We start from the raw sequence: 12,061 nt of genomic DNA, 5'->3' as shown, positions 1-12,061 counted from the left end.
ACTGTCCATGGAGAGGGCTGAAAGCACATTTGAGAAGAATTAACAGCCTCTGGCTACTGACTGGGAGCTGGGGGTGACATTTTGGGGTTCTTTGGTTATTAGTGACAGTGTATACTAATATTTTGTATAAATATCAGTATAAATAGAAATACTTTTGTCCAAAACCGGGTGGCAAAAATGCTCCATACAGGGTACCTGACCCATCCCTCTTCACCTCCTTCTAGTACTGCACTCCCCAATTTCTTTCTCTCTGTTTTTATCTTTTAAAAATCTCTGCTCATATAATGTGCAATAAAGAGCATGGGTGTCTGAAAATCAAAAAATCCAGTGAAGAATGGGCAGAAGACATGAATAGACATGTTTCCAAAGAAGACATCCAGATGGCCAACAGACACATGAAATGATGCTCAGCATTGCTCATCATCTGGAAAATACAAATCAAAACCACACTGAGATACCACCTCGCTCCAGTTAGAGTGGCTAAAATTAACAACTTAGGAAATAACAGATGTGGATGAGGATGTGGAGAAAGGGGAACCCTCTTGCACTGCTGGTGGGAATGCAAACTGGTGCAGCCACCCTGGAAAACAGTATAGAGGTTCCTCAAAACATTAAAAATAGAGTTGCCCTACGACCCAGCAATTGCACTACTAGGAATTTATCCAAAGGGTACAGGAGTGCAGATTCAGAGGGGCACATGTACTCCAATGTTTATAGCAGCACTATCAACCATAGCCAAATTATGGAAAGAGCCCAAATGTCCATCAACTGATGAATGGATAAAGAAGATGTGGTAATATATACACAATGGAATACTACTCTGTGATTAAAAAAAAAAAAAGAGTGAAATCTTGCCATCTACAACAACATGGATGGAACTGGAGGGTATTTTCCAAAAAAAATAGAAAAACTTAACAAATGACCATAGGGGAAGGGAAGGAAAAAAGAGATACAAATAGAGAGGGGGGCAAACCGTAAAAGACTCTTAAATAGAGAGAACAAACTGAGGGTTGATGTGGGTGGGGGCTTGGGGGGTTTGGGAAAATGGGTGATGGGCATTGAGGAGAGTACATGTTGGGATAAGCACTGAGTGTTGTACGTAAGTGATGAATCATGGGAATCTACTCCTGAAGCCAAGACTACACTGTATGTGAGCTAACTTGACAATAAAAATAAATAAATAAATGCTGCCATGGGAAAACAAAAACAAAGCAAAAAATGACCATAGGTGTCAGAGTCAGGCTGATCTGAATCACAGCACTAATGCTTATTAGGGTATTTATTTGAACTTCAGTGAGCCTCATTCATTCAATTATAAATGGGGATAACTGTATCTACCTCATAGGACTGGGATTATGATTTAGTGCAGGTTTTCCTTTTCGGACCCAAACTCAGTTCTCTCTCGGATGGGTGGTAAGTGGTACCACCCTACAACCCACTCACCCAAACCAAAACCCATGCTTCCTCCTTTCCTTTTCTCCCCACCCAGGTGATTTACTGTCACCTCTTGCCTTGAGGGCACTAGTAGCTTCTTAATTGGTCACTTGGGTTCCACATAACTCTTGAAGGATCCTTGCTGTTTTCTCCATAAAGCGGCTAGGTTGATCTTTTTCGTCAATGTTGGTTGTTTGTTTTTTATAGCAACTTTATTGAGATATAAGTCACATACCATAAAATCCACCCATCTAAAGTGTACAATGCAGTGGGTTTCAATATATTCACAGAGTTGCACAAGCATCATCACTATCCAATTTGAGAGCATTTAAATCATCTCGAAAAGAAACCCTGTATCCATCAGCAGTCTCTCCCTACTCCCTCGCAACCACTAATCTACGTTTTGTCTCTATGGATTTGCCTATTCTGGACATTTGGTATAAATGGAATCAAAACAATATACGATCTTTTGCTTCTGGCCTCTTAGCATATTTTCAAGGTTCATCCATATTGTAGCATGGATCAGTATGATTCCTTCTCATGGCAGAATACCGTTGCATTGTATGGATATATCCCATTTTGTTTATCCATTCATCAGTGGACGGATATTTGAGTTGTTTCTACTCTTTGGCTATCATGCAAAATGCTCCCAGGAACATTTGTGTACATTTTTGTGTTTACTTATGTTTCTAATTTTCCTGGGTCTGTACGTAGGACTGGAGACACTGAGTCACATGGTAACTCCGTGTTTAACGTGTTTTGAGGCCCTGCCAAACTGTTTTCCAAAGTGGTTGTCGCGTTTTCTAATCTGACCAGCAACATACCAGTCCACATTTTTGTCAACATTTGTCATTGTCCGCTTTTTTGAACATAGTCCGTCCTGGTGGGTGTAAACTGGTATCTTGCTGTGGTTTTGATTTGCATTTCCCTAAGGACCAGTGATGTTGAGCGTCTTCTCATGTAGCTATTGGCCATGTGTCTGTCTGCTTTGGGAAAATGTTATTCAAACTCTTTGCCCCTTCCCCTTTTAACTTTTCTTTATTGTGGTAAAATACTCATAACATATATAACATAAAAGTTACCATTGTAACTGTAACTGTTCTGGTGGAATTAAGTACATCCAAGTGCACTGCAACCCTCATTACCCCCCATCTCTAGAACTTTTTCATCTTCCCGAACTGAGACGCTAGCCCATTACTTTCTCATTTCAGTCCCTGGTAACAACTATTCTCCTTTCTCTTTGTTATTGCAGTTCTTGTTTTTAGTTTTGTTTTTAAAATAGCCATCCTCCTGGGTATGTGAAGCGATATGTCATTGTGATTTTGATTTGCATTTCCTTCATGCTTAGTGATGTAGAGCATTCTTTCATGTGCTTCTTGGCCACCTGTATATCTTCTTTGGAGAAATATTTTTGCCATTTTTTAAATTGGATTTGGGGTCCTTTTAATATGGAGTTGTAAGAGTTTTTTTTTTTAAACTTACATGATCTGCAAACATTATCTTCCATTCTGTGAGTTGTATTTTCACTTTCATGATGGTGTACTCTGAAATCAAAGTTTTAATATCTGAGAACTCCAATTTATCTGTTCCCTCTGCTTGCTTATGCTTGGGTGTCCTAGCTAAGAAACCATTGCCTAGTTCAACAACAGAAAGATTTACTCTTACGTTTTCTTCTAAAAGTTTTATAATGTTAGCTCTTACATTTAGGTCCATGATCCATTTTGAGTTAACTATTGTATATGGTGTGAGGCGGAACCAGGGTGATGTTTCAAAAACAAACCAAACTCAGTGACTCCACTGCTTAAAATTCTCTACTGGCTTCCGGCTGCTCTTAGAACACAATCTTAGTTCCTTACCACAAGGTTTTTNTGGCGGTCTTCTCACAGTTCGTAATCACGTTAACTCATTCTGAACTGGTGTTTTTGCACTACTGTTCCCTACACCGGAAACACAGAATTTCTGGTGCCTACTGTCCTTCTTTTGATCTCAGTATAAAAGCACCTTCTTCAGTAAGACCTTTGCTGACCACTCTACCTAAGGTAGGTTCCTCCCCCACTCTTCATTCCTGTTTTTGTTTCCTTCACTTAACAAATGCTATATTCGCTTTGTTTAGCTGCTTCCTTGGCCATTGCTCCCCCCATCTCTGAAATCCCAGGGGACCAGGACCATGTCTGTCTTCTTCAGCTTTATCCCTAGTACCTAGTACAGTGCCTGACACATATAGGTGTTCCGTAAATGTTTGTTTTAAGAAATAAAGAAAAAGTAGGCATTAGAAATGTTTCTTCCATTCCCAGCTTCCCTTCCACTCTTGCCAATTCTATTACCTCCCTCTTTTATCAGCTATTGCCTGGATTTTCTTCTATTTCCTGTTTTCATGGAATATGATCTTATGGAATAGAGCATCCATTTTTTCCTTTTTTTTCTTCTCTTACTGCTCTTTCTCTTCTTGATGTTTTTAGCATATAAGAACTGAGATATAGCTTTCTAGCACACACCTTTTTTTTTCTTTTCTGAAACTTTCTCAACAGCAACTCAATATTGAGCTCTCCTGGTCTTAGATCCTCATATGAATAAGACTTTCCTCCCAATGAAGGTGTGAGATCTGTGAGGATAGAATTTCTTTTCTAACTCAGAGAGTGGTTTGTTGAATTCTGGGCAAGTAAACCTCAATGAACACTAAAGAGTTGATCAATGGCACTTTTTAAAACCCAGTAACACTCAAGTATGCTGTGCTTAAACTATCAAAAAACTCCAAATCATGGGTGGAGCTAGAGTGTATTATGCAAGGCGAAATAGGTCAATCAGAGAAAGACCAATAGCATATGATTTCACTCCTATGTGGAATTTAAGGAAAAAAAAAACCAAACAAATAGATGAACATAGAGGATGGGGAAAAAGAGGGAGAGGAAAGCAAACCATAAGAAACTCTTTTTTTTTCTTAGTTTATTATCAAGTTGGTTTCCATATAACACCCAGTGCTCATCCCAACAAATTACCTCCTCCATGCCCATCACCCCCCTTCCACTCTCCCCCACCCCCATCAGCCCTCAGTTAGTTCTTGGCATTCAAGAGTCTCTCATGGTTTGCCTCCCTCCCTTTCCCCAACTATTTTTCCCCTTCTCCTTCTCCATGGTCCTCCATTACGTTCCTCCTAATCCACTTATACGTGCGNTTCTGAGTTCTCTATTCTATTCCATTGGTCTATGTGTCTGTTTCTGTGCCAATCTATACTGTCTTGATGATTACAGCTTTGTAGTAGAGGCCCATTCTTCTCAAGCTATTCCAAAAAATAGACATCGAAGGAAAACTTCCAGACTCATTCTATGAAGCCAGCATCACTTTGATTCGCAAGCCAGACAGAGACCCAGCAAAAAAAGAGAACTACAGGCCAATATCCTCGATGAATACAGATGCAAAAATCTTCAACAAGATACTTGCAAATCGAAAAGAAAAGATAGAACAAAAGAAAAGATAGAAACCATATGATCCTGTCACTAGATGCAGAAAAAGCATTTGACAAAATACAGCATCCTTTCTTGATAAAGACCCTTGAGAAAGTCAGGATGGAAGGAACTTACTTAAACATCATAAAAGCCATTTATGAGAAGCCCTCAGCTAACATCATCCTCAATGGGCAAAAAATGAGGGCTTTCCCCCTGAGATCAGGAACACAACAGGGATGTCCACTGTCACCACTGTTGTTTAACATAGTGCTGGAAGTCCTAGCATCAGCCATCAGACAACAAAAGGAAATAAAAGGCATCAGAATTGGCAAAGGAGAAGTCAGAGAGACTCTTAACTATAGAGAGCAAACTGAGGGTTGATGGAGGGAGGTGGGGGGGGTTGGGCTCAATGGACAGTGGGTGTTAAGGAGGGCACTTATTGGAATGAGCACTGGGTGTTGTATGAAAGTGACAAATCACTAAATTCTACACCTGAAACCAACTTTGCCATATATGTTAACTAACTGGAATTTAGATAAACACTTGACATTTTTAAAAAATATCCAAATCAGTTGATTCTGAAACTGATACAATCCTACCACATACACAATTTAATTAACAAAGCACCTTTTGTGTAGAAATTCTATAAGAAGTAGTAATATCATATATGTTGTCAAAAATCCTGCAGAATAATGTTTTACAGATGATTCCCTGTTTAAATAGAGGAACTGAAAAAAAATAAATAGAGGAACTGAGATCCTTTGTTTGGTGACATATCTCTGCACACATTTCTGCTTCGTATCAATTCAGCAGGATTATAATCATAAAAAGGGAACACACCTTCATCTTAATGTTAAGCTCTGCTCCCCCTGCTGATAGAAATTCTTTTGATGAAGGCTGTAGCCAGAAACATGGTTAAAGACCATTTCACCTGAAAGCCTCACATTCCGGATTTTTTTGTTTGTTTGCCATCTTGTTTATCATTTACAGATATCCAAATACCTAAGAAGCAAGCCCAAAAGATGATTGAAACTTTTAATCCAGGAAATAACTCACACGTTTGTTTTGCTTTGCTCTAATCTTCAGAGGTGTGTATCATGCTGACAAGTCCCAGGTTTTTAAAAAACAGATTTTCCTTTGGGCTCCCCCTCCCCCGCTCCCCGCCACCTTTCATTGAGATAATATTTTCTCCTATCTCTCATCTTCTAAAAAAAAAAAGAAGTGTAACAGTCTAATCAGCCTTTACCAACTTTTTTGCAAGAACAAGGCAGAAAATACGAAGATATACATCGAGAATTGTTATTATTGCTTATGTAGTAGTGATATATGGTTCCACTGGGCTTTGTGTTTTACGTGGCCACTTTGAAAACACAGGATGCTGCTCAGGCACAAGCGATTTGTTTCCGAGCCCTGTGCTTGGATATTTCTAATAAATATTCTTCTGCCTCTGATTTTATGATATCAACAAGATACCCATGCAATAAAATATTTTCAGATTCCTAGTATTGTCTACATTGTCAAATAAAGATAGTGTCCCTAAACTTCAAGAACAATAGGTAGAGAAAACATTAGGAATAAAGTAACTAAATGTTTGTAAATCATCATCATGACAATGATAGTTTTTTTCCATGGGACACCATCTAGAAGTATGTGAATCAGCGCTTTAAGCCATGTTACTTCTGGGTAGAGAAATCAGAGGTGATTTTCATTTTCTTTTCCTTTATTTGCCTTTATCTATGTTATTTTTTTCTAACTGCCACTGTATATTATTTCTGAAATAAAAAGATCCCTTTCAAAGAATAGTTTGCAAGAAGAACTGATAAAAGTAAGCACAAAAATGGAATAAATAACATTCCTGAATGGAAAATGGGGAGCATGGCTTCTGAGAAAGTGAAAATCTGATTTATCTTCTATTAATTTTTGAGTTCAGATTGTGCACATTTCCTTTAGCTTTGATGAAGACACTGGCTACCTGTTGTCTCACCCCATCCCTGGATCGAGCAGGCCAGGAGAAGCAAGTAGCAGACCCTTCTATTTCCCAGTGGGAAAATAGACTTCTCATTTGATTCTCAACTGGCTCCCACTCCAATCCTATATCCCCCTGACTCATGATTCCTGCTTTTTCTTCTATGTAAGAAATTAGATAGATTCCCACAGGACACCCTAAAGACTTAGCCTGAACTCAAGCTTCCAGCTCTGAAGACTGGGATCTTCCTGCAGTCTACAAACCCATGTAATAGCCATGCCCTTTTCCCAACTACTTCTCCCACTCTCTTGGCTCAAGTTGGTCAAGGAAGAGAAGATTGAAAGCTTTTCCCTTTATGTTTTATTTGTTTGCTTTCTCTTTATTTTAATAACCTCACCATCTCACCTCTAAATGCCTCATCTTTCCATCTTATTTGGGAACAGAACTTAAGGTGAAATGGCAGAGAAGGCTGGACCAGAAGATACAATGGTGTGGTATTTAGAGCCATGGCTGGAATATCTCCAAGATCCATCCATTGTGTGTGACGAGTCTCTGTCCTGACTAGTCAGTACTCATGCATTATCAATTGTTAACTATTTTGATACCATTCTCAGAATGAAATTGTAGTAAATGAACAGTACTAATAAGGGACCTGAATTTGAGTATGACTTAGGGACAGCGATTTACCTTCTCCAAGCCTTGGTTTACACATTGGGAAAGCAGGGAAAATATTGCCTTGTCCACATCAGAGAGTTACTGTATGATCAAATTATCATAAGGGATGCAGAAATTCTCTTTAAATTGTGAGAGACTGACTGTCCCTGGGCAAGGAATGATGATAAAAATGATCAGTTATAGTGTTAACAATGTTGGTGATGAAGGTGAAGGTGATGGTGATAATAAAGAAGAAAAAGAAGAAAAATTTAGAAACACCAAGAACTCTCCCTTTCTGGTTCAATAGTCTACCAACATTGCTCCCTGGATCACAATTCATAGTAACTGTTAGACAGAAGCAGATAAACTGGCAACATCAGCCCCCTCTGGTTTATACCATTGTGGCTCCCAGATTGTTTCCTGGCCTGGTGCTGATAGGCGCTTCCCTTTGTCTGTGGGCATTTGTTCCACAATTTCACATGTTGGCTGGGAAACTCTTCTATTTTGTAATTCCCAACACCAGGGACAGCTCTTGATGTCCACTTATTGATCTACTAGGATCTGGAGCCAGCAAAATGGAAATGTGGCATCATCCCAGTGGGTTCCTATACTCCTACACAGCATAGTGTGGGCTGGATTCTCCCTGTGCCCTCATCCGATACATACCCCCCCCCCCCAGCCCTAAACGCACTCTGCAACGGTCTTGGATGAGCTGTTGGTTGTGGCCAGGTGGAATTAGTAACTCTGCCTCCTCTCTCCCTCCCTTTCTTTCTTGTTCTTGCCTGCCACCCCAACCCACCTTTATGAAGACTCTGGTTCTGTGCTGAGTCATATAAGGTGCCCCTGGCCAACCTTGACAAGAACCCCCCCACCCTGCCACCCTGGGAGAAAGGCATCGAAGAGCTCTATGGAGTCTGTCCCAGCAAGGGCAGGGCATGCTCACAGAATAACAGGCTCCTATCATTCATTTGGAGCAATGCCTGGGTGGCAGGGAGCTTTAACTCCTGTGGCTTTGAAGGAAAAACATACTCTGGAAAGGCTTCTCTTTGCCTTTGTTAATTATGAAATAAAAATACTTCCTGCAGAGACAAGAAGCCCCCTTCGAGGGAGGGCTTGGCTGTCCCTTCACATTGTAAATGGCCTCTGGGCTCTTCTCTTCCTCTTTTCCCTTTGGGATCAGGTCCTTAAAAGTTACACAGCATGTAAGACAGTAGGGAGAAGATATGAAGAGCCAAGCTTTAAACACCACTACAACCCTTTCATGTACAGAGAGAGAACAGGGTGTGGGGTAGTGAGAGGGGGTCGTTTTGCAGCAGCCTTGCAGTCACAAAAGGCCTCAAATTCCACTTAATACATTATCTCTAAATGATACTTGGCATCAAGCCATAAAAATGCACTGGCAGAAGTCAACCATTAAAACATCACAATTTCCATTTGACCCAGTTTTAGCATTTCTTAATATATACAAGCAGCCTCTCTTGACCTCAGAGAGACCCTGGATATGACCACGAAGCAGCCAGATTGATCGTCAGGAGCAGCTAGTCTGGGTTTGCATTTCCTGGAGGAATTTCTCTACCAGTTGTTGTATGTGACCGTTTTGACAGTTCTGCGAGGTTGGTACTGTCATCAGCCCCATTTCACAGATGGGGCAGCTGAGGCCTTGTTCAAGACCACAGCTAGAAACTGTTAGATCTGGGGTACAAATCCAAGCTGGTCTAACATCCAAGCTCTTATTAATGATAACACAGCCCATCGTTTCATCGCTAACCCCGCACTTCTTCATCTGCCATGGACGTCTGTGTCCCGGTGCTGCTTACTTCACTCTGTACCCTTCCCAGGGACGGTCCTGCGGTTTCTGCCAGGAGGGGCTTAGGTTTACGCCTGAGAGAGTGCAAGACAACAGATGCCTTGATTGCCCCAGGTGACATCATGTTTAAGTTAGTCTGACCTCCCTGAGCTCATTTCTTTGTCCTGCTCACCTCGGCCTCCATCAAAAATAACAGGTTGCTGATAAACTGGCTCTCAGCCTCCCCACCCCCCAGACAGTGGACTCTGAATCTCTGCTCAGAGCAGGCCTCTCAAGTTCAAAAGACCCCTCGTGCTCTGTATTTTGACAGGTTGAGAAATCCAATCCATTTATTTTGAAAACCCATTAAGCCCGGCCAATATGGGATATTTAGAAAGGCCAGAATTTTGCTCTGGTCAGAAGGTCAGTGCTGTCATAAAGTAACAGCTAAAGGAAGTGAAACAAAACATATTTTATTGTAGAGCTGTAATTCCCAAACATTCTTTTAAAATGTACTTTCAGTTAAAATAAGACAAAACAAAAACACAGCACATTGAATTGCCGGAAATTGCCACCACTATAAACTCTCTTTGTTCAGAGTACATATTCAATTAAAAAAATTTTTTTTAACATCAATTTATTTTTGAGAGACCAAGAGAGATAGTGCATGATCAGGGGAGGGTCAGAGAGAGAGGGAGACACAGAATCTGAAGCAGGTTCCAAGCTACCAACACAGAGCCCTATGCAAGGCTCAAACTCACGGACCATGAGATCATGACCTGAGTTGAAGTTGGACGCAGAACTGACTGAGCCACCCAGGCACCCTGAGTACCTATTCAATTTTGCAAGCCCAGTTCTCAGACCAGTGACAGGCATGTAGTAACTGCTTACTAAACTTCCAATAAATGAACCCCAAAATGGCTTACTTTGCTATTTAACATTTTTTTTCTAGGTATTAGTTTCTCTTGGTCGCAATGACTTTTAAATCATCCTCAAGACAAGAACATCTGGTGTTAGTTCTCTGGGGTTTTGGAAAGTGAATTTCAGAATAGATAAGTTTAACTCTTCTTGGCATCTTGAATTACATTGTTTATGATACAGATAACAAGGTCTTATGTTCAGATTCTCCAAAGATAACTCATTTGATCCTTTCAAGTTTGTGAAAGGGGAATGGAAGATACTATTTCCGTGTTGCCCCCTTGGAAGGGTGCATAAGCACAGACCACTACCTGGAGGCAAATAACCTTACTATTAAGTGATCCTGAACGCAAATGATGTTTGCAAGCAGCAGCTTCCAAACATTCTTGTATTTTCCCACCAAGTCACCTTGTAATCTACATAGTGTCTCCCTCGCGTATCTGGGTGGTCTCTTTCTGGATCTCCCCTCCCTTTTTTCTCTTACTCCCCACAATCCCCTCCATCTTCTCTGTCCCATTTCTCTGAGTGCCGTCCTGGAGGGTCACCAGAAGAAGACTCTTTCTGGATCCTGCCTTTGCCCTGAGTGGGGTATGGCAGGCCCAAATCCTGCATCCAAAAATGTGGTTGGAAGTTAGAGAGAGCAAACCTATAACCTGGGATCAGAGCTGACTCTTGGAGTTGGCCCCATAAATAGGGCTTCTTTCCTCTGTCTAAGCTGGAGAACCAACTGAGAAGTTAAGACCGAAGAGAAGCTGGTGGAGGGAAGGTACCACCTTCCTTAGAAAGTGGAGGTTGGAGAACACAGCTTACAGTGATAGGAGTCCTGGGGCTGAAGACAGCCATGCTGGCCGGATGGGCACGCTGCCCTTCATCAGGGAGGGACGGTGGGTTGGTAGCTCCCAAAAGAAAGGAGGAGGAAGGTGCTGGGTTACGGACACCCAGTTTCTTCCTCCAAACCCATCAGGTAACTTGCTTTTCCCCACCAGGGTGGGGAACTGAGGGGGTTGGGGAATGAGTGAAGATTGGGAAGGGTCGGGTTTTACTCCCACAGATGTTTCTTCTCATGAAGCATCATCAAGGGAGGCAGTATTTCCCCTCAACAGGCATGTTTTATTCACCCACTCTGTTTTTAAAAAGTTGATGTAGTCGGTAATGTTTAAAAATAAGATTTGGCAGGGGCGCCTGGGTGGCTCAGTCAGTTCATCGTCCGACTTGGGCTCAGGTCATGATCTCACAGTTTGCAGGTTCGAGCCCCGCATCGGGCTCTGTGCTGACAGCTCAGAGCCTGGAGCCTGTTTTGGATTCTGTGTCTCCCTCTCTCTCTGCCCCTCCCCTGCTCACGGTCTGTCTCTCTGTCTCTCAAAAATAAATAAACATTAAAAAAATAAGATTTGGCATAAAAACCAGGAAGTGGAATGATTTCTCAGCACTGAGCCCGTGTACCCACATGGCTCCGAGCTGGGTCACGTCTGCCCCTTTAGGCAGATCCGTGTGCTTTCTTCAGTTTATTAAGGACTCCCCAGGCCTTGCTGTGTGGATATTGCTCTCTCTGACTTTGCCCATTTGTATGACCAGCTAGTTTGTGGCTTCTGTTTTGCGTGTAAGTCTAGGGTGGAGTGTCCACAGGGCGAACAAACCTGTCTCTTACTAAGGTTGCTGGCCTCTGTGATCGTTGTCTCACTTTGATATGTTATTAGCTCAAAGTTTCAATCTTTTTGTCTCACTAAAGACCTCTTCCATGCTAGAGGCTTTGCATTGGAGAGGAGAAAGGAGGTGTATTGCCGAATGAAAACCCCGAAATGTGGTCCTTTGACGTCCACACCACTGCACTGCCTTTATGGTCATTTCTGCTTTACTGGG

The 12,061-nt window shown here is 41.6% G+C and overlaps 1 long non-coding RNA gene across 1 annotated transcript in view; it reads right to left on the bottom strand.

Annotated features, from left to right (window-relative positions):
* Positions 1-12,061, bottom strand: part of LOC144242528 (uncharacterized) — a 31,206-nt gene that overhangs the window by 5,172 nt on the left and 13,973 nt on the right. The gene's annotated exons all lie outside the window — the stretch shown is intronic.

Source organism: Crocuta crocuta, unplaced genomic scaffold (assembly GCF_008692635.1).
Source record: "Crocuta crocuta isolate KB4526 unplaced genomic scaffold, BGI_CrCroc_1.0 scaffold384, whole genome shotgun sequence".
NCBI classification, from domain to species: Eukaryota; Metazoa; Chordata; class Mammalia; order Carnivora; family Hyaenidae; genus Crocuta; species Crocuta crocuta.
The sequence above is the reverse complement of the archived record's forward strand: the minus strand, read 5'-3'. Positions and strand labels throughout refer to the sequence as shown.